We start from the raw sequence: 24,143 nt of genomic DNA on the forward strand, positions 1-24,143 counted from the left end.
CCATTCTACCCTGAAGATACATTTTAACAAGGATGGTGGTAATAGCTTTTATTCTTTTGTTCTCAGACTCATTCCATTAAAATTAAAGCCTGAAATATACTAACTTGATGAAATGGATTTGTTTCCACTTGATGTGTTGCTTTGTGAAACTTTAGCGTTGTCTCCTCACACACAATGTTCAGCAGAGCTGCTGACACTGGTCCACGTGGCCGGCCTGGAGGGAACCCTGCTTCCTCTGAGAGCAGTCTAATAATCCGTTTCTTGGACCTGCTTAATTCCAAGAAAAACAAATTAGTTTAATATATTTCTAGAAATGGAAACTCAGATACATCAGAAACAAATTTGAATTTAGGCAATCTAATTAACCTTTAGCTCAAAAGGTCGGTATTTTCACAACTCTTTTAGACAGAGACCATTGTTAGTGGTTGCTTCAAACTTTTTTTTTTTCCAGATCTTTGATCTCTGAAAAGCAATTTATGATTTTTTTTGACCCTAGTATACTGGGATGTCTTTTTGACATGATTTTCTTGTATTGCTCTGGCTCCACTTTTATGGGAACTTCTTTCCTTTTCTCTTTTGTGCTCTTGGCTCACAGTGACCCAGCCACCTTTGTGCATGGTGGTGGAATGTGCCCTGGTTGCCTGCTGCCCATGTTGGTGTGCCCAGAGCGGGAGGGATATTATTTTGACCACAGCACTTTGGCCTTAGAATGATGCAGAGAATCCATGTCACTGCCTGTTCTTCTTTCTTTACTCTTTTTAAAAAATACTTCTATTCCTTCTATTAAAGTTTACTCACTTTCTGGCTTCAGGAGTCAAATCGTTCTGCAAGGTTTAGTACCAAGCCCCAGCAGTCTCCTGTACGCATTTCCCTCTTCCCCGACTCTCTCCACCTTCCTATTTCTTCCTCCCTAGAGGCTGCCAGTTTCAACTCTTTGACATCTGAGTCTTTGGAATCATTCTCTGTATCTCTAAGTAACATGTTCATATTGCTGCTTCTTGATTTCTTTACGTTTTAAATATTCTCCTTTGACCATGCAATGTGAAATATGAGGACTTAGCCACGTCTCCCCGACCCTAACACCAAACCAACCAAAAGGCAGCCTTTTCATTCTTCTAACTTCTCTGCAGTTAGAGCATATTTTCAGATAGATCGGTGCTCTGCATTAGGTTATTCTGACTGATGCTATCCACAGGTGAAATATTTAGTAAACTGTAATTACCTTTTCTCTTTCACATAACTTTTTCTTCAGTCTTTTCTTTTTTTTTTTTTTGTCTGCTTAGTTTTCTGTATGCTTTTCAGCAATGCAAACGCACACTGTCTGCAAATTGCCTGAACTGACTCTCAATACATTCACATACATCACTCTTTCTGTTTGATCTTTTGGAGATGTCTGTCCCAGAGCCTCTGACCTGCCCCTACCTAGGCAGGCTGTTCTTTTATCATATAGGTATACTGCTTCCTGTGTCTTCCTGTGTATTATATTTTTCAGGGGTTCAGTTGGAGGGCCAGAAACCACACTAGCTATTTTAAACAGAAAGAGACTTAAAACAGAAATTAGGTGCTTTCTAAATTATTGGAAGGGCTGGAGGAGTGGGCTTGAGACTAGGTTTCCAGCAATGCCCCAAAACCACACAGTTGCCCTGGCCTGCCAGGGGTGTTGCTTTATCTACCGCATTAGGATGGGAGGGAGTCAGGAGGCCACCTCTGTGACTATTCACTTCAAGAACATTCTGCTGTAGCTGCAGTCCAAGGATCAGAACCTTACATTGCAGCTACTGCCTCTTGATACCCATGAAGCTGGTGACTGACTGCTGGAGTACTTACAGAACAATCCAGTAGCCCTCTACGTGCTGATCAGGAGAAACAGCCAAGCTTCAGAACAATGGCCTCCACCTTCACTTCTCAAGTCTTACTTGAGTACATCTAATTGGAAAAACCTAATTTACTTAAGAAACTCAGTTGTCAGAAAGGCCAGAAAATGTGGTGTTTAGCTTTCTAGGTTCCATAGTACAGAAAGGCAGATGGGAGTGGAAGTGAATGCTGAGTGCCGTTCCACCATGCAAACCACACCAGGGCACGCGCTCTCTCTCTCTCTCTCTGTGTGTGTGTGTGTGTGTGATTATTGGCTTGTTTTGATGGACTGCAGACATTTTAATGTCTTTTTTTTTTGAGTCACGGTCTCACTCTGTCACTTAAGTTGGAATGCAGTGACACGATCTCAGTTCGCTGGAACCTTTGCTTCTCAGGCTCAAGCGATCCTCCCATCTCAGCTTCCCGAGTAGCTGGGACTACCAGCAAGCACCACCCCGTCTGGCTACTTTTTTTGTATTTTTAGTAGAGATGGAGTCTCACTACATTGCCCAGGCTGGTCTTGAACACCTGAGCTCAGGTGATCCACCCACCTTGGCCTCCCGAAGTACAGAGATTACAGGCATGAGCCACCATGCCCGGCCCGGACATTTTAATTTCTGATCATTTATTTGTAGCCAGTTTTTCTCCCTGGGACTTAAAATTTTTTGAATAGCTTATTGAGGAAAAATGTAGGTAATTATTCAAGGATTATTTAGTAAATTTATAGAGTTTTCCAGCCACCATCACAATCAACCCCAAAAAGTTTCCTCATGCCCATGTGCAGCCAGTCGTTACTCTCTCCCAGCCCCAGGCAGCCACCTGGTCTACTTCCTTTTTTTGAGAGAGGGTCTCACTGCTGTTGCCCAGACAGGAGTGCAGGGGCGTGATCCACTGTCCTACTTTCTGTCTCTATAGATTTGTCTTTTCTTGACATTTTAGGTAAATGGAATCATTTGCCTAAATCATTTACCTGCAATATGTAGTCTTTGGCATGTGGAGTTTTTCACTTAGCACAATGTTTGACAGTTCATCCTATTAGCATGTCTCAGCATTTGTTCTTTACTATCGTTGAATAGTATTGTACACATTTTATTTATCCATTTACCCAGTCAATGGGCATTTGGATCCTTTGCAGTTTTTGTCTGTAATGAATAAAGATGCTATAAACAGTCACATACAGGTCTTTATGTGGCCATATGATTTCATTTCTTTGGGGTAGGCACCCAGGAGTAGAATTGCTGGATTGTATAGTAAGCTTATGATTGACTTTTAAAGAAACTGCTGAATTTTTTCTAAAGTGTCTGTACATGAGCAATATATGAGGGTTCCAGTTTCTTTACGTCTTCACCAACACTTTGTATTATCCAACTTGTTGAAAACAGGTGTCCCAGCGAGTGTGTATCTCATTAGTTTTACTTTACATTTTCCTCTTGAATAATCATGTTCAGCATCTTTTCATATGCTTAGTAGCCATTTGTATATATTTTCTAATGAAATGCCTATTCAAATATTGTGCCCAGTTTTAATTGGATTATTTGTCTCATTATTCAGTTGTAAGAGTTCTTTATATATTCTAGATGTAAGATCTTTGTTATATGTATGATTTTTTATATTATCTTGTAGCCTGTGGTTTGTCTTTTTATTTTCTTAGTGGTATCTTTTGAAATTTTAAATTTTAATGAAATCTAATTAATCTGTTTTTTGTGGATTATGATTTTCGTGTTGTACCTAAGAAATATTTGACTAACCCAAGTCATATAGATTCTCCCATGTATTTTATTCTAGAAGTTTATTATTTTATCTCCTGCATTGTGGTATATTTTCCATTTTGATTTAAATTTTGTGTGTGACATAAGGAAAGGTTCTAAAATTCATCTTTTTGAATGTGTATATCCATTTGCTTAGAACCATTTGTTGAGAAAACTAGTCCTTCCCCATTGAATTGCCTTGGTATCTTGGTTGAAAATCTGTATATAGTACCGTGCAGTCTTGACTATTGAAGCTTTAGAATCTATTTAAAATCGGCTAGTGTGAAGTTCTCAAACTGTTCTTTTTTCAAAATTATTTTGGCTATTCTACTGCCTTTGTATTAGAATACCAATTTTGTCAATCTCACAAAAACAGTCTGTTGGAATTTTAATAGGAATTTCATTGAATCTGTAGATCATTTAGAGAAAATTGCCATCTCAATAGTATTGAGTAAGGATGGAATTTATATTTATATTAGAGCTTGCCAAACTTTTTTTCTGAAAGGGCTAGGTAGTAGAGAATTATTTTCATAAGCCCTGCAGTCTCTGCCACAGCTACTCAACTCCGCTACTGTGGTGAGAAAGTAGTGCGGACAATGAGCTGTGTTCCAGTGACTATTTACGAAAGCGGGAGGCTGGACCCTGGGCCTCTGACTTGATCATCTCTAGTTCCTTTCAGCAGTGTTTTATAGTTTTTAGAGTACAAGTCTTGCACTTATTTAACGAAATTTATTTCTAAGCATTTTATTCTTCTTAACGGTATTGTGAATGGGATTGCTTTTCAAATTTCATTTTCAGATTGTTTATTCCTAGTACATACAAATATGATTGATTTTCATGTGATGATCTTGTATCCTGTGACCTTGCTAAAATTGTTTATTAGTTCTAGGAGGTTTTGTGGATTCTCAGGACTTTTCAGGAACCTTTTATTTGTCCTTGTGGGTTCTGAAACCTCACATTGTGTACCTTGGTGTGGATCTACTTTTATCCATTGCATGGGCCGACTTTCTTGTCATCTGTAAAAACACTAACAGCGAAATTCCTTTCTTGAGCTTAGGGCATTTGTTTTGTGGCCTCGTCTTTGTAAGGAAAGAGAAGGAGCACGGTTGTTATTATGCCTGTACTGAAACTATCATAGGAATTTTCAACAATAATAGGTGTGTTAAAACTTTCATAATACAAATTATCTGTAGATTTCATTTCTTATGCCTGTGGCATCAATATATCAACAGCATTATGAGCAGATTTGTTTTCTTAAAAAAAAAATGGGATTAAAGCCCACAGCACATACCATTTTTCTGTTGCCTTGTGCATGAAAACTGCTTTGTGTGGATTCTGCATAGTGAGTCCCTTAATGGCATGTTTCAACCCTGCATTTTTTTCATTTTCATTTTGGTTTACATTACTGATTTCCTCTCTCCCCTTCCCCCAGTAATAGCCAGTTGGGAAAGGCCTTGTTAAAGTGAAGGAATGGAAGAGTCTTTACTAAGGTAATGTAGTCATGCTAATAACTTCAGGCACAGGCGATTTCATAAGGGGTTGTTCCAGTGTCAGGATTCACGGCAGTTGCTGTGGAGTGGACCATGATTCAACCTCTGGCCTTAAGTATGTACATTTGGTTGCACTTCTTCATCTTATTTTTTTATTAGCCAGTTTTTTTCATTTCTAAGTAGCACTTATTGAACATCTGCTGTGTGCTGTTTCCTAGAAATGCAAAGGAAAGTTAGCCCCTGTTAAGGGGCCAGCATTACATATTGGATAGACAGAAATAGTTTCTTATGTTGCCACCCAGCTGAGCTTGAGGAACAGGCTGTGACTCAGCAGAGCAACTGGCTTGGTCAGCAGCTGGTTTCACCATATGTGCAGGCTTCATACTCCCACAATGGACAGTCCTGACCTTGACTGGCCCTCAGGCCAGTGTCCCCCAAGTCCATCAGAGCAGTCTGGGTGGAGTCATTGGGAATCTTGGACTGTCTTCTAGCTTATTCCAGGTCTTCCTTACTATTGGGATATGTTGGGGGAGAAAGAACTGCTGCCCGAGTCAGGCCTTGCTCATTCTACAAGATTGCTTTGTCACTTTTTCCCTTCTGTTTTGAAAACTCTCCTTACCTGTATTCAATTGCCAGGGATGAGAACATTCCTTAGTAGTGTTTAGGTTTTCCTCAACCTCTTAGATACCTATTTTCCTCTTTCATTTATAAACTCTTATAGTACTGGGACCACATATAGTCTATTCCTATAACTGTGAAATCAGTAGCAGGCCAGCATTCCTTACCTTTTTATAATACATGAAAATTTTCAAACCACAAACCAGAGAAAAGTATCTCTTATAGAGGAAAGAAAGAAAGAAAGAAAGAGAGAGAGAGAGAGAGAGAGAGAGAGAGGGAGGGAAGGAAAGAAAAGAAAGAAGAGGAAAACATTGCCTCCTTGGAGAGGTCAACAACTTAATCATGAAATCACATCTTAACATGAAAATAACAAAATGAACATGTTTTCACAAAGAGGATGAATTCTCTTTTCAGGTGTCCTTGATGAGAACTAGAGGAGTCACGCAGGCTTCCGCGTGGACGCTTTAGATAAGATATAAGGAAGACCCTCTAGCTGGTGGAGAGTGCAGAAGCTTGAACTGAATTATGAAGAGTATGTTAGACTTTTGAAGTTTACTGAGTAGATTTGCATTTCTTGGAGGCATTTTAAATACAGTCGTCTTGAAAGGAATAGATATGTGGAATATCCTTGGAAAAGTCCATTTTAATCGCAAGTACTAGTCAAATCTATGTAAAAGCAAAAAGAGGAGAAAAAACGGCTTTTAATAGTTAATTTTTGTGTAGTTGTACTAGGATGCAAACTGAGCTTGTGATCTTCATCTTCAACAACTGTTAAACCTACATCATTTGAAAAAGCAGAAACAATGAGAATTCTGAGAGCACGGTTAGCAAGGTGTTGGTTGGTGATGTGTATACTTTTTGTTTCTTCATTTTATGTTACTACTTGTTTAAAGTTAACTTAATCTGGGCACTCTGTTAGTCTTATCTGCATATTATAGTTTATTTGCTATTTTGCTCATTGGCTTCTAGCTAAAACTAGACCAGCTCAGCGCCTTGCTTCAGACTACATCTCCAATCGATTTTCTGTTCTGACTTTTGAAGACCCCCTGGTCTTCCCATTTATCTGTTTCATCCCCACTAACTCTGATGGACACACCTCTAATTCTTAACCCAGTATTACCTTCTATAGCCATGTCACTCTAAGTACTCTTGTGAAAACCAGTCCTGTAGCCTTTGGTGTTTGTCAGAAATTATTTGATAAGCACTAGGAGATATCTTTTTTCTTCTAATAAATGAAGGCATTAAAAGTCCATTCATTGGAAGTTTTTTTTTTTTAAATGTAAGCATCATTAGCTTTTTTATTTGTTCAATTTTAACTTATATAACATAAAGACCTCTTAATAGCCATACTTTTTTTGAAGAAAAGAATTTTTTTCAAAAATTTTGTATCAACCTCTGTCTGGATTCTTCCCATGTCTGTAATTCTTCCACTGTAGGAGAATCAATTTTATCCTTCTTTTTAACATACCTCAATAACTCTGTGGTGAGTGGCCCTTAGCAGGACGGACCTGCCTCTTTTTTCTGATCCTTGCAGACTTCTGAAGCTCATTTCTCACACACAACACCTGTGTAGTTCTTTCTTTTCAACAGCGATGGGTAACGCGCCCCTCTCCGAATGCTCCTTCTCTCTTTGCCTTGGTAACTTTACACATGCCACTCTTGGCTGTAGTCCCTTCCCTATTCCCTTACTTTCTACTCATCCTTGAAGATTTAATTTGTTTCTTATCTGCAGAGTCTTTACAGATCCTGCCTCTGCCCCTCCTTTTACATTCCCATCCCCACTCCAGGCCAACATGAAACCTTTGTATTTCTGAAATGCTCTGTGTACCTGTCTCCAGTGCCACTGTCATGCCTGTGTGATTTCTGAGTCTCCTTCCTGTTTCCCCCACTAGATGTTGAGCTCCTTAAAGGCAAGAGCCATGTCTTAGTCAACTCATATTCCCAGGCTTAGCTCTGGAAACATAGTTAATAAATGTTTAGTGGAAGAAGATAAGGAAATACGTTCTATACCTCATTGGAGGTTTTGTTTGTTTGTTATTCACTAGGCTTGTTTCAGTTTCACATCAACCCAGAGGTTGTGAGACTTAATATTGGTCCTGATGGCACTCACCCATCAACTGAGAGCTCATTCTCAGGTATGCTGGCAAAGTGACTCAGTGATTTTCAAACCTGGGGAGCTTGATAAAAATGCCTATTTCCTTCCAGAGAGTCGAATGCAAGGCTGTGTGTGGTGCCTGGGATCTATAGACTGAAGCAGCACCCCTGGTGATTCTGGTGCAGGAAGTTGTTACCCACCTCTGAGAAGCACTGAGTTGGAAATGGGCCCATTTGGAGTCAGCAGCCCATGCTGACTCTTCTATGGATTCCTTGAACCCGTGAGCACATGGGCACCTCGGCCTTGTGCTGCAGTGATTTCTCTCTTTACTAGCACAACCTGTGCAGGAATGATAAGAGGCACATATTCTTCAGTTCATGCAACAGGATGTGCTCCTGAGACGTTGAATACAAATTAAAGTTTTATAAATGGACCATGGGATACCGGCAGTGAATTGTTTTGTAAGTTGAGTACTCACTCCCTGATTTATTGGTTGTTAAGCCCTCCATTTTGAAGAATTAGTTTGTTTAAATTAAACTAAATGTTTTTATCTGTGGTTTATGTTTTTTGACTGTATGAATTTAATAATTTATTTTTTATTTTTATTTATTTATTTACTTATTTATTTTTTGCCACAGGTGATCACCCATTCTTAACCAATCCTTAAATGGGCATTTTAAGGTTTAAGTAACAACATTTTACTGCAGTTGGAGAATGACTTTCAAAGCTTCAGAAGCCCTAATCTTGGGGCCATTTCATTTCTGAGAAGGTTCATGATCATTGCCCTAGTAATTTCTCATTGTAATATTTAGAGTCCTACAAGCTTATGAGCTAACAACATTTGCCCATGAAGTTTTAGATGCTGAAATAAGATACAATAAGTCTGAAATGTTAATAAAATATTCTTCAGTGATCTCCTTTCTTAGTCAACTTTGCTATATCCTCTTCGTGTGTCAGCTCCTCAAAATGTGGGCTTTCCATACTGACGGTACTCCCACCATGCTAAATGTTATAGGTGAACAATCTAATTTTTTCCAGTAGCTTCCACTCTTTTCTGTGGATAAATGTTAGTTTGATGATGATAATAATAGTCATAAGTTTTATTATCATTATTACTGTTCCTGTTATTCTTCTCTGTACCTCTGTATTTCCTATCAGTAAAATAAATGTGGCCAGACCAAAAGATGATTTCTAAGATGACTTATGCCTTACCATTTTATGGTTCTATGATTCTAGATACAGACTTTGATGATTCTAGATGCTCATTACCTTAAGAAAGTTATCAGAAGGGAATGATGAACTATGTTTCTAAACATTTATTTTCTTAATAATATGTCTAACTTCAGAATGTCATTAAATAGAATATATATTGGTGCAATGTTTATTATCCATTTTCCTGACTGAGAGACTGAGGCCAGTAGTAAAAACTTATAGCCACCAAATACCAGAGTTGGAAGGGACCTGAGAGAGCATCTTGTCTGCCCCTGCTTTCAGAAAGTGGTGATATTCTCAACCCAAAAGTTATGGTGACATGTTATTTACATCAAGATAAACTCTTTTAATAGCTTCATGTCATGGAAACCCTTTGTGTCAGCAACATCAAAGCCCATGATTTTCTCAGTGGCATTTCTCATTCTACAATGCACTGCAAAATAATATTCCCAAACCATGAAAGACTACACATCTGTAGTACCAGGGTTAGCTCAAGATTTCAGAGCATGCCAATTAGGTATTTTTTTCCTTGGCTGGTGAAAGTAAAAAGCAACACAAAAAAAGCCATATAATGAAAGAAAAGGAGGATTTGTGTGATGGTAATGTTGTATCTTACTAAAATAATCAAATTCCCTTTAATATTTTCATCAAGTGCTTCATATTTAGGGAGAGAATTATTTAAGGATAATCCATAATATTATAGAAAGAATATAAATTTAAAATATAATTCGGCCAGAAATCTTTGAGTCTGTTTCAAAGAAGACCATTTCATTCATAAAAGGTAATGACACTATTCTAATACCAGTGTTTGATTGTTCCTTTTTTTTTCCTGTGTCTGCAGAATGGATTACAGGTTCCTTGCATAATCAGCAATCCATTTTGTTTTCTAACAATTAGCCAGTTATTCATACTTTCACAAGAATGCAATGCCTAGCATGCAGTAGTCCGTTTCAGATCTTACACAGGAAAATGACAGTGAGCTAAGAGTAAAAAGATGATTTCATCTGTAATGGTGTAAAGATGATTTCACTGGTAATGTATGGGAGATGTTCCTGTATAGTCATATCCTTTCGGAATGATGAAATTTAAGGGTTTCCGTATCTGGAATTTGTATCCATATAACACAGATGTGTATATGACTTGGCATACCGTAACTCCCTTTTCCAGCTGTTATGTGGCAGGTAAATTTTGAAAATGTGTCTTCCTGCCAATCTCCGTTTACTGGATTCTGGTCATTTCAAGCTTGATGAGATTTGGGTTCCTGAAAAGGACTCGAGTCTGACATAAATCCCCTACACAGATGTCTTCACAGAAACCGGTGTTTAGCCGTTGCCACTTCCAGTGATTGTTTCTTGGGACCACTTGGTGGCAGGCCCGCAGTCAGCTGCCCAGCTCGCACTTTCCGTTGTTTTCCCACGTGCAGCGCTCACCACTTGCTTGGTCCACTGAGGTTCCTCTCCTGTGCATGGCTGCACCCCGGATCCCACTCCGGTGTCACTGCCTGACAGCAGAACCGGCCTGTCTCCCATTGTGCGGAGCCCCGCCCCACACTTCAAATCCTTGCTGCGTGTCCCTCAGGGGGTGCCAGTAGTTAATCGCGCCGCAGGATACCTTCTTGATTTTCTCTCTAAACAACTGCAGAGAGCTGAGGAAACCCCTTCTCCCACTCCAGCATGTCGGAATACAGGGCCTAGCTGCTAGTTGCCACTCCAGCAAGTCTCAGACCCTCTGCCAGGCTCTGGAATTTAATCCTGTAGAATGTTCTGTACACTGGCCTCGGCATCTCTTAAAGGAACCGGGTTTCTCTGAGTGAGGATGACTCAGTTCAAGTGTCAATTGATAATGTCTCATGAAAAAATGAAAGACAATGGAAAAATATGTGGTCATTGCTTCTAAAAGGATAAGTTTTGGATTTGTAGTAGGAAATACATAAGATGAACAGAGCTTTTACAATTTTTCTTTTAAGGGAACTAGATTTCTAATCACTGTTTTTCAATATAACTTGATGGCTAACTTTGTGGGTTTAGGATTTCGAGGTCCTGCATCTGAATTCTAGTTTCGTTATTTGTCATTCATGTGCCCTTACATAAGATACTTACCTCTCCGAGTCTCATTCTTCTCATCTCAAAAATAAGAATAATACTGGTGCTGACTTTGAAGAGTTGTAAAAATTAAAAAGTGATGGATGTAGAGCACTTAGAAAAGTTTCTGACACAATAAAACTTCAATGAGTAGTAGACTTCATTATTATCTATTTTATTGTTACTATTATTGTTCACAACACCATTCCAAAAGGAATTAATTTTTGATAAAGAAGCAGAATTTCTTTAATACAGTTGGCCCTCCCTACCTGCAGGTTCTGCATCCACAGACTCAGCCAACTGTGAATCAAAAATATTTGGAAAAAAAATGCAAGTAAAAAAAATACAGTGTAGCAACGATTTACATAGTATTTACATAGTATTATGTTTTATAAGTAGGCCTAGAGATGATTTAAAGTGTACAAGAGAATGTGCATAGATTATATGCAAATACTATGCCATTTTATATCAGGGACTTGAGCATCTTCAGGTTTTGCCATTTGCAGGGTGTCCTGGAAGAGTCCCCTGAAGATAGTGAGGGATGACTGTACACTGCCCAATTTCAGCTCTACGCTGAACTTGTATTTACAGATGTATAAACGCTAAGTATCATCATTACATAATGGAAAAAAGAATAAGAGTAATATTCAGGTTGCTTTATTTTCTCCTCTGTAATTTTTTATTAGAATAACTAGTAACTACATATAAGGCTCAAAAGTGGATTTGTTCTGTATTGTGTGTGTAGTTCTGTATAGCACACAGGACTGGCTTTGTTGCGACTAAACTCAAAAACAAAGTTGGAAACTAAGTCCTATGTTTATTAAAAATTCCAAGAAAAACAAGACTCTCTTTTTCATCTAACTTTTCTAGAAAACAGACAAGTCAATGAGATCCTATAAGTATCATTGTCCTGGAAGAAGGTGAGTGGAAAGTAAGAGACTCAATTTTTTTATCTTTTAATATGTGTGCATGATGCAAAATTGAGCACTCTGAATTTTTCCAGACCTTTCCCCCCTTCGCTGTATTAACCTCAAGTACTTTTGAATAGTCTTGGTACAGGTATATTCTATTTATAAAAACCAGTCTATTACCTGGCTCTCTTCCTCTTACGGTGTTCCTTTCTTCCTGCTCTTACTGATCAGAAAAGGCATTCTAAGCTGGAGTGAGAGTTACATGTTAGCAATAAGTGAAGCCCATTGAGAGGTTTCAGCCACTGAGAGACTGACCCAGAAGCAGCAGTAGAGGGCGCTCGGCCCCTCATTTCATAATAATAGAGCCTGCACCAAACATCTTTCATCTGAGGAGCTAAAAATGAATTGCACGTATTAATTAAGTCTTGCCGAGGCCTTGTTCAGTGATCCAGTGCTAAGTGCCTAAAATAAGTAGATCTTATTTTAATCTTGGGGAAACTGGGTATAAGAGGGAATTTCCTGAGACTCCATAGCAAGAGTCAGAATTTCAGCAAAAACCCAGGAATCCTTCTCTTACCTTTTCTTGCTCTGGCTGATATCCCAAATAGCCCTTCATTTAGGAAGAACCAAAGGGAAACTCCAGGAGTTTTAATTTCCTCTTGAATAATTCCTTTAATGAAGGACATATGAGATTTTTGCTTTAAATAAATATTACTCACAACACTGTACCACCTATTTTAAAATTAATCCCTTTTGTTAGATAGCTATTCTAGTGGCTCTTTGCTTTTAACCAACAAAGGCCCTTAAGAAGAAGAAAATGAAAAATAAATAGCAGTCCTGGAATCCTATTGCCTAGTGCAGGCAGATCATATTCTGTGTGATCTTGTTGGCTCATATTATGTGGTGATTAGAGCAGGGCTTCAATCAGCTGGATGATTCCCCAAGGCAGGGTCTTGTCCCACCAGTGCACATGGTGCGCCCTGTCTGACACCAGGGCAACTTGAGAATTGAGCCCAGGGAAGCTTCAGTGTGGTGCAGCAGATGCGTACTGGTGGTTGCCATGGAGATCGCTAATACTGCTGAAACCCAAAGAAAGGGCATTTGCCACAGCTCAGGAGCCTGCCTGAAAATGAATGAGAAACAAGTGGAATTCAGAATAGTTCCCCAGCTCCTTATCCCACATGGAGTTTTAATTTCCTTTTTTCCTCCTCTTCCTCTTCCTTTTTCAAAGAATAGATTGAAAACAAGGCTGTGTTGTAAAGCATGCTCAGCCCCCTCCGACCTCATCGCAGCCTGACATATCCCTGGAATAGATGTGTATTAATGACCACGCATGACTAATAGGATTGGGACTGGGGGCTGGTATAGTGGCGCTTCTGGAGCCTGTGGGCCGCATGTCACTGGGGTTTAGCAGACACACTGGGATTTGTCTGCAGCATATGCGCTGCTGTTAATGATTGAAAAATTACCACAACAATTAGTCATGGATCGCTGAAGGCAGGGCCCCCAAATGTGATGGACAATGTGATTAAATCCATGTATGTGACAATTAACTCTCCTGCAGGTTTATCCACCAAGGAGGGTGCCCTAGGGGTGAGAGCAAAGGGGAATGAGAAGGAGGAAAAATGGGAAAACAAAAAGGAGCAGGAGAGAATAATGCTGCAGAATGGATCAGATACAGCTGGCACTATTGGTTTTAATCTGATCCTGAATTAATCACGGTTTGATTAATCCTGGTTTTATTGCACCTTTCTGTTGCCCATTTATTTATATCTTCCTTAATTTTACAGAAGCATGACTGATTAAATTCTGCCCATTCCGTGTTTTTTAAATTTTAAAATCAGGTCTCTCCATTTAATGTGATGTCCTAGGTGGTCCAAGGTGCAATTATCTCGTAAAAGCTTAGCAGGCACCAGACATAGCATGTCACGAATCCCCTCATGTATCACAGCTGAGTAACCCAGAATAAATATTTGTTTGCTCAATATTCTGCCTAAGCAAAAAGAAGCCTTGTGATGTCAATCTGCTTGTTTATTTGGGTGGAAGAAATAAGAATACACACACCCGCAACTTTGTTAAATACAGAGAGCACACATTCAGTATATGTTGCACACAAAATTTTGTACGTAAGGAAAAAGTGTGTTAACATTTGGATGAAGTATCTGCAAATATATATTCATGGCCCAAAAGGGTAACGTTTGCAATACATAGATATGTTCATACATGAAATTATTTTTAACCAGTATGTATTGTTCTTATTTTGTTCTCATTTAGATGTTACTTTTGGTGTTACCTATATTTTGTATACAAAACACTACGTTTAAATAATACCAGGGAGGTTGTGACACGAATCAGTGCAAGCAAAGCCTCATGCTTTGTAACTCACGCATGTTGGATACACTGTGTGCATTAAGAGTACCCTGCTCCTGGCCAGGTGTGGTGGCTCACGCCTGTAATCCCAGCACTTTGGGAGGCCAAGGTGGGCGGATCACGAGGTTAGGAGATCGAGACCATCCTGGCTAACACAGTGAATTCCTGTCTCTACTAAAAGTACAAAAACTTAGCCTGGCATGATGGTGGGCACCTGTAGTCCCAGCTACTTGGGAGGCTGAGGCAGGAGAATAGCGTCAACCCGGGAGGCAGAGCTTGCAGTGTGCCAAGATCTGCAGTGTGCCACTGCACTCCAGCCTGGGCGATAGAGCGAGACTCCATCTCCAAAAAAAAAAAAAAAGAGTACCCTGCTCCTGATTCAGGAGAGGCATCTAAAGCTTTAGAAAACGTTGAATTATATGTACATATATTGTTTTTCTTCTTACAGCATTCCTCAGAGTTATTCCATTGTTCTTGTTTAGAGTAAATTTGGTAGAAGACTCAGTTTTTTATTTGCAGGCTAAATTGGATTATCTTTGTTACTTGCATTTTAGCCTGATCTACCCAGGCATATAAGGGTAGGTTTGTTTGTGATGTGGGCAGCGATGTCTTTCAATATAGTAGAAAAAGAAAATAATCAGCATAAGCAAAGATCTTACTGCACAGACCACACAGAATGGATGCTATCCTATTAGATCCCTTTAGAAACTTGCACCCCTAACTGCTGATATCACTGTGTTTTTAGAACAGCACTCTAGAAACTCAGTCTATCCATGAATGATTTAGGAACCTCAGGATCCCTCCTGTTACCAAATTTGTGCTCTCCATGTAGCCTCCCAATAACCAGCCCTTCAGTTCTGTGAAGGCAGGAAAACACATCATTCGTGAATGTCCTTCATACCCATCAGACTAAAGGACTGCATACTTCTCGAGCCATCATCACATTTCTGTTATCTCTAATGGCACATGCCGCTGTCTACATGTATTAATTTCTGCTGGGGCTTCAGTAACCAGGGACAGCCAGCACGGTTTGTTCATTTGTTTGTTCATTCCTGCATTATTTCATTTATTTATGATTGACATATATTTGTTCATTAATGCAATATTTCATTTATTTATTATTGACTTATGTCGGGCCATGTACTCGGTACTTGAAGGGGAGATGAAGGTGGGACATAGGGAGACTCACAGTCACAAATTTTATGCTGAAAGTGTGTTGTAGAGATAAGATATACAGTCATGCGTCACTTAACAACAGGGATGCATTCTGAGAAACATGTTAGGCGATTTTGTCGTCGTGTGAACATCACAGAGTGTATTTACACAAACCTGGATTGTGTAGCCTACCACATACCTAGGCTGTATGGTATGGTCTATCGTTCCTAGGCTACAAACATGTACAGCAGTTTACTGAATACTGTAGGCAATTGTAATGCAATGGTAAATTTTTATATATCTGAGGCATATCTAAACATAGAAAAGGTACAGTGAAAATACAGTACTCTCTTTGTTTTTTTTTGAGACGGAGTCTTGCTCTGTCACCCAGGCTGGAGTGCAGTGGTGTGATTGCGGCTCACTGCAACCTCTGCCTCCTGGGTTCAAGCAATTCTCTACCTCAGCCTCCTGAGTAGCTGGGATTACAGGTGCCTGTTGCCGCACCCAGCTAATTTTTGTATTTTTAGTAGAGAGAGGGTTTCAGCATGCTGGCCAGGATGGTTTTGAACTCCCAATCTCGTGATCTACCTGCCTTGGCCTCCCAAAGTGCTGGGATTACAGGCGTGAGCCACCGTGCCGGGCCAGGTACTGTCATCTTAAAGGACCACTGTCATATATAAGTAGTCTGCCATTTACCGAAACATTATTACTTGGTGAACTACAGTATACAGAAAGAACCATATACAAGGTGGAAATTGACAAGTACCACAAGAGGAAAACTAAATGAAAGGATATGATTGTTTGCAGATAGGAGAAATGACTTCTCCATGGGTACTGGGGGAGGTTTTGTGGCATCTGACTTAGTCTTTGAAGAGGTTCCCGATTCACTCATAGCCAATGGTTGAAAGACTAGATTTCTTGGACAGTTCTCGAAAAGAGTTGGATATGCAGGCTTGAAGAGAAGTATATTTTAGGCACGTGCAAGAATGTGGGCGTAGTACGACTTTGGACATAACAAAGAAACAGAACTTGATTTGAATGCATGATGTAGAAAAAGCCTTTTGGAGCCAGATTACCGAGGACCTTAAATGCTCAGCCAAGGAGTTTAGACTCTTCCTTTTATAGTCAGTGAGTTGAGGGATAATAAAAGAGGAGAGATGAGACGACGTTGCACGAAGCATGTGCGTTTCAGACTAGGATGCTCCCTGACCACAGTCCTCCAAAGACTTCCCATGCAGTGAGCCGAGAATCTCGGCTGTAGCTCATGGCCTTCAAGGCTCTGCACCGTGGGCACCTGCCTCCTATTTGGACATCATAGACCACCCTCTACTTCCCTCACTCCTGTAGTCACACTGTTTAATGTTTCCTGAACAGGCTGACCTTGTTTTGAGCTGAGTCTCTGCTCTTACTGGTCTCTGTAGCTGAAATACTCCTACACCAGGGCTTTGCATGGATGCCTCTTTCTCATTACTCAGGTGCAGTTCAGAGAGTCCCTCTTCCACTCTTTGCCTATCTCCCAGCCTCCAGTTCTCCTTGCTATGCCCCAGTCTCAAGTGGCTTGCTGTCATGGACGCTGGTCATTGTTCCCCTGATGTTGTTTTCTCTCGTGATTTGGCTCCAGTAGCCATTCTGTAACTCAGGGGAGGTGTGCCTATCCGTTGGCCAGGGGCTAATGTGATCTTAGTAATTCTCTTATTATCAGTGATTGGTTCATTCACGGCATGTGACCCAGTGAGGGACCAATGAGACATGATGGGGGAAAAGTGTCTTCCCTTCTGAGAAAATGTCACTAAAGAGATGTCGCCTCTTCCTTCCCTCCAAGTTGAAGATCAGGAGGTGAGGTCTGGGTCTGCTGAGTAAGGACAGTTGACACTCAGAGGAAGGCAGCCCCTGGCGAACGGCAGAGAGCCAGAGTCTGGATGGAACATACCCATACCTAGACTTCTTGCTTTGTGAGATGTTACCTCCTTCTCAAGTCCCTTTGAGTCGGGTTTTCTGTGACCTGAGTGGGAAGCATACTGATTGATGTTTTCTTTTATATCACTCTGCTTTATTTTCTGCATGGCATTTGTCAGTTGGTGAATTATCCTGTTTATTTATTCTCATGTTTATTGCCTATCTTCCCTACTATCAGTTCAGCTTCATTTGGACGGAACTTATCTGTCTTGTCTGCTGAATTCACAACTCCTAGAACAGTATGAGGAGTATCAGTAGGTGACCAATAAGTGTTTATTGGATGAATGAATGAATGAATGAATGAAGTGAGGGAGGGATGAGCAAATGAAAGAATGAAGTGAGGGAGGGAAATTAATGTCGCCCTTGTGTATTTTATAAAATATTATGGGGAGGGGTTGGAGAGGGCTTATAGAAGGCTGTTGCTGTGCAGAGGAGTTCACAGCTAGGCATTGAGAGCCTGCCTCTTGGTTGTTGCAGTGCAGTGGGGAAGGGCCAGACAAAAGGGATGTGACACGCCTAACAGGACTTGGAACTGCAGCCAGAGGGGAAACGGGGAGAGGTGGGCTTAACTCCTGAGGCTGCCCCAGGGGGTTATTGGGAGGAATAGGATGTAGGAGGAATAGCAATTGCAATACTGGAAAACAAGTGTGTTTTGGAAGTGTAGAATATTAAGTGCCAGTTAGGCATCAGTGTGGAGCTCTAGCTGGTAGTTGGAAATGTGGAAATGAAGACAGACTACTTTTATAATCAGAAGAACATATCCCTCTCTTTCTTTCTAAAGATAATCAGGCCTGGCAATTGATACTTCTCTTTCCTAGTTATTATGCATGACTCAAAAGCAGACTCGACGTCCAATTCAATTTATGTGGCCAGAGCCCCTGTTTTATGTGCTGATCATAATAATTTGTGTATAATTCCTTTATTAGAACAAAACCAAAACCAAGTCAAGACCTTGACTGTCCTTGGGTCTAACAGGGCTAAACAGAGCTAGTTCTAAGAATATTCAGATGGCCCCAGACTAGCCAGGAACTAGTTTCTGAGCAGTGTCTCAGCTCACAACAGACCTCCTTCAGGTATTCCCTGTCTCATTACCCTAGCTTCTTGTCTTCCTGCTGACACTTCCTGCTTTACTGAAATACCACTTTTATTTGTTTGACCCATGAGAACAGGGTTGATTAATGCCAGTTGCGATTGTTATAAGGCCTAGTTGACTTGAGGTAGAGAATGCTACAATGTTTTCACTTGTCTTGTCTCACTGCGGCATCTCCAGGACATACAAAATAGTGATTAGGAACACTGGCTCTGAAGTCAGACTGCCTGTGTTTGTATCCAGTCTTATTAGCTGGGTGACTTTGGGCCAATTACTTTATGTCTCTGAGCCTCAGTTTACAAATTATCGTAAATTAATTTTGTGTGCGTAATTAACTGATATCTTTTGAGGAGTAAGCAAATAAATCCATATAAAATACTTAGGTAAGGCTGGGTGCAGTGGCTCATGCCTGTAACCCCAGCAGTTTGGGAGGCCAAGATGGGAGGATGGCTTGAGACCAGGAGGTGAAGACCAGCCTCGGCAACATAGTGAGACCTCATCTCTACAAAAAATAAAAAAATGAGCTGGGAGTGGGGTGGTGTGTACCTGTAGTCCCAGCTACTTGAGAGGCTGAGGTGGGAGGATCACTTGAGCCTAGGAGGTCGAGGCTGCAGTGAGCCATGATTGCACCATTGAACTCCAGCCTGGGTAACAGAGCGAGACCCTGTCTCAAAAAACAAACAAACAAACAAATAAACAAAAAAAACCCAGTAACAATGACCCCCCACCAACACACACACAATAAAACATTTAGGTAGTGCTCGGCACATATTAAACGTGCTGCAGTATTAACCTGGCACATGAAGACACTCAGTCAATATGTGTGGAATCCAGCTGAAAGAGCACAGATTGCTGTGGCTGTAACAGAGGCTCCAGATAATTTCATTAGCCTAAACTGTGACCAGTTACTGTTTAACCTGGCTGTCTATTGGTAGCTTTTTCCAATTCTAGATAAAATTCCAGTGTGTTACAGATAGATAGGTGGTGATAATATATCTTTCACTTGTATGATGCTTTTACAGATTAGTCTATTACTATCTGATCTCATCCTGACAGCTAATCTTGGGAATAGACAGGAATATCATTTCTGTTTTATGAAACAGGAAGCTTAGCCACAGAGAGGTTAAGTGTCCTTAATAACTCATGGCAGAAGCATGAGTAGAGTAGGAGCCTCCTGTTTCCCAGACCTTGGCTGGAGCTCGCCATCTGTTCATCCCAATCTGTGCTACCAATGGACGTAGAGTAAATGTCCAGAGGCCCACGCAAGGTAAGTGTTCAAACCGCCATGATTCTCTCACATTGACTCAGTGCCCCCATCTTGCAAGTGCAAAACAACCAACACCACCATTAAAATAATGGTTCATCCAAGGTGCTTGCCTGGCTTGCCCCCAAATTAGTGCTCTTTGGGCTGCTGTATACCTAGTCTGAGCTGCTGTGAGTGGCCAGATGGTTGTGGTTTGTTCATTCCCTCATGGCGGCCACAAAGCAGGGCTTCCCAGGATTGCCCGTATTCTCCCTCGGAGCCAAGGAGAGAGCGCTCAGGCCCGCAGGGAAGTGAGGCTGAGCCCCAAATACTTGCTGAAAGTGCCAATATTTTAAAAGCTCCCTATCTTTTCTTGACTATAAAATATACAAATTATAGGCACCATCATATAGTCACATTCATTTTAACATATAAAAGCAATTAGTTTATTTGTTATATAGTAAAATTACGGCTCTTGGGAATTCCGTCGGGGTGAACCCGGGAGTCTGTATCCTGGATGTACTTGCATTGCATGTCAGCCTGTAGTCACTTTGGCTTAGGGTAAGGGTCTGGTCATCCAAGCACGGTTGGTTCTCTGTGTATGGTCTTTTCACTTGTAATCCCTTTCTTAGGGAAATCCTTCTTGGGGTTACAGCATTTAGCATGTTGCCTACAAATGTGTTGGGTGTGTGTTCTCTTTCTTGTTGGCCTTGTTAGATTCTACTCATTGTATTCACAATGTTATATTCTATTCCAGAACATACCACAATGGGAGAGGCAAAATGACATAGAATGCATTTAAGGAGTCTGAAGCAGGAATTGAGTTCTACTTTACTTTAGTGTTCATGCGTTTGACCAGGGGACAGTCTTTTCTTTCAAACCCAGGACATCAAAATCTCCAGATAGTCATCTAGTTTTAACCCCCAGCAGGATAAAAGCATTTCTAATACATGGTTGTTTATCTTTTAAATTTTATCATCTTTCTGATCCATAACTTCTACTTTTACATAATAGATCCATAGAAGTTATAACTTCTTATAACAAATACTGTTACAGCTCAAATCTCTGCATAATAAAGCAATTGCTAAAGCCCTGTGCAGTGACCCAGTTCAGGCAGTATCCTATATATAAAATTCCACAGTGATTTAAAAAAAATCATTCTGGTTTGAATTATTGTATTAACTCCATATTACAACGTAATTGTATGGTTAGGTAACAACTTTAAAGCAGTTAAGCCAAAACCTGCACAGGTACACCTGAATATACCAGTCTCAGGGAGACATCAGCTAGCTATATTGGTGTACCCTGTTCTAGCACAGCCCTCTGCTCCTCAGGAGAAGGAAAAGGGCTGGACAATTGGAGGAGTTAGGGACCTGTAGTTCCCCTCTGTCATGTCTGTGGGTCCTCTGCTTACCCACGGTAATAAGCACACATACTGATACAAGACAGACACATACACACACACACACACACTCTCTCTCTCTCTCTCTCTCTCTCTCTCTCTCGGTCTCTCTCTCTCTCTTGAGTTTTCTTGTCCTTACAGGATAAGCCTCAGCTCCCAAACTAAAAAAGGGGTTAGGCTGAATAAGGGCAAGTAATGATTTGTGCAGAATTGAGGTGGGCCTATAGCTGGGCCCTCCCAAGGAAGCTCCCTCCTTTGACAGATAAAATGATTGAAATGCCTAGAAGACAACTAGCATGATCAAGGACATAGAGCTTTACCTGGCAGCTCTGGGGCTTGGGTCTTCTGAGCCGCTATTCAGTGCCTCTTCCTTCCAGGAGAGGGGCACAAGCATATGGGGAAAAAGATACGACCCAGGGGCTTGTAGTTTCTGCTTTCACTGCTCGAGGCCAGTTTTTAAAACGTCATATTCAGATTTTGAATTTGATTTACTTTGCCTCTGAAGATGAAATATCTTGGGTTTCTAGCCCACCAATATGCAGACCTCTGGTAAAGGGGGTATATAAGCCAATGTCGGTGGCTGAAGTCCTGGGTAAGAAGGAGGAGGGATGGTTATGAACAATATCCTTAGGACTAGGGGATGCCAGGGTAGCTGTGACTGGTCGTCATGGCCATTGTGCTGCCAAGATGTACTGAAAGCTCCTCCCTGGCCTCTCCCTCCCTTCTCCTTCCCATCCCATCCAACTGAGCTCAGGACCTTCATTTGTCTAACTAACAATGGATGGAGACCACAAAGTATATTGCATATCTGTATATCCACGAGGCATCTGAGGAAATCTCCCCAGAGGCCCTTCTGAGTAACTGGAAAGATGTGGGCTGAGAAGAGGAATAATGAATTTAGTTATATTTGTATTTATTTGAACAGATCTTTCCAAAGTGTAAATTAGTGGCTTAATGTTAACCTGGAGGAATATTTCTAGTGGAGTGATGCAGAGCCCTGTCCTCCGAACTGTCTGGTTCACGATTTTTATCAATGATTTTGATGAAGACATGTTTATCAAACTGGCAGTTGACACAAGGCTGGAGGATAGCTAATGTGATTAGTAACTTGATCTTGAGTCAAGAAAATCTTGATCATCTAAAAGGATGGGCCAGAAATAACAAGGTGAAAAATAGTAAAGTTAAATATAAAGCCTTCAAATTAGTTTTAAAAAATTAATTGCACAACTCCAGAGTGGAGAGAAGTGGAGGATATAATTTGTCACAGATTCAATATGAGTGAACTTATAATAAGGCTGTTGAAAAGTGCAGGCAGTGTTATAGAAGTACATATGCAGCTCAAGAAAAGTAAGAACATGGAGCAGAATGCATCTGATTTATTGATTTTGTGTTTCTTTTCTCTTCCTGACCTGAGATATACTAAAATTCAGAGATTATCAAATGGCATACCTGTTTTAGTAAGTTAAGTGCAAATATTCTTTTTTTATTATTATTATACTTTATGTTCTAAAGTACATGTGCACAATGTGCAGGTTTGTTACATATGTATACATGTGCCATGTTGGTGTGCTGCACCCATTAACTCATCATTTACATTAGGTATATCTCCTAAGGTGCAAATATTCTAACTGCAAGTTGAGGTAGGTTGAGACATGTGACTTTTGGATAAACTCTTTGAAATAAGAATGACGGTTTCAAGCACATTTTGGGAAATTGTCAAAGATCTGGAGTAAGCCCTGCACTTTGCTATCTCCTTGTTGCCTCTCTGCCACTCTGTCCCCTTCCCTCAAATAAAAACTTCTGCTACCACTGCCATTTAAAGCAAAGCTACCAAATAGGTGGCTTCTTTTCTGACTGAGTTGCCTGCGATCTTTCATCCTTCCTCCTTCCTCCTAGGTTTAGCTGCATGGTGAATTTATAGCGTCATAATGGATGTCTCTATAAAGCAGGATTCTACAGGGTCTATAGAAGACTTTAAAAATGTAAACCACTTTGAGTGTGTGCGTGTGTATGTGCACACGCTTCCGTGCATTTGTGCATGTGCTAGTCTGTTGGTCGAAGCCATTTTGCAAAATTAAAAATGAAAGCACTCTTTAAAACAATCTTTGCAGTTAGCCTGCAGCACAGTGTTCACTGGCAGCAGGAAAAGGCAGTCAGTCCTTTATGCACGTCTTACACCTCCCTTTCAATTCCCCATCTCTCCCCGCTGGAAAGAGAAATATTCTGGCACAAGCATCTTCTCGTCTCAGTTCAGAACGGGTACCACCTGCCTCCAGAGCCCAGGGGAGCCCTCCGTGTGTTCCTGCCCAGGCAGACCACATGGAAATGCGGACACAGTGCCAGGCGGACGTGTTAATAGGCAGGGAAGGGGGAGGGGGATGTGCAAAGCCCTGCAAAGCTTTTAGCCACAGCCACCTACTTATTAGCGAGTTAAGGCTGCCCGTGGTGTTGTGAAGGGAGAATGAAGACATGGGGCACATTGCAAGCTGTCAGTTGGACACAGGGCAAGTTGTAATTACTACCACAGTTTCTTTTCCTTTGTCATTTTTTTGGATCTCCCTCAGTTCATTGTTCTTAGACTTGGGAAGGGGAGAAGCTGTCTCCAACCATTTGTTATCAGTAGTCCAGAATCCGTGGCCATTAAGTTGACTCTTTGAAAGAAAACAACAATTTGATACCATTTTCTATCCCGAGGCCCTGGTCTTTTAGAGTCACAGTCTTATTTATTTATTGCTTGCATTTGTCATGCACAGCTTCAAGAGAATTTCCTTTTAAATTTGTCACTGGTCAGTTGCGCTTATCCGGCCATTTTTCCCTGGGAATTTGGGATATCTGTTAGTATACATTCTGGCAGGTACTTAGGCAGATTGGAATGGCAGGCTGTTAAAAAGACCCCCCAGGCTGGGCGCGGTGGCTCA

At 40.7% G+C, this 24,143-nt stretch overlaps 1 protein-coding gene across 3 annotated transcripts in view; it reads left to right on the top strand.

Moving 5' to 3' along the window:
- The window catches only part of FARS2 (phenylalanyl-tRNA synthetase 2, mitochondrial), a 524,099-nt gene that overhangs the window by 207,928 nt on the left and 292,028 nt on the right, over positions 1-24,143 (top strand). The gene's annotated exons all lie outside the window — the stretch shown is intronic.

Source organism: Colobus angolensis, unplaced genomic scaffold, assembly GCF_000951035.1.
Source record: "Colobus angolensis palliatus isolate OR3802 unplaced genomic scaffold, Cang.pa_1.0 Scaffold6, whole genome shotgun sequence".
NCBI classification, from domain to species: domain Eukaryota; kingdom Metazoa; phylum Chordata; class Mammalia; order Primates; family Cercopithecidae; genus Colobus; species Colobus angolensis.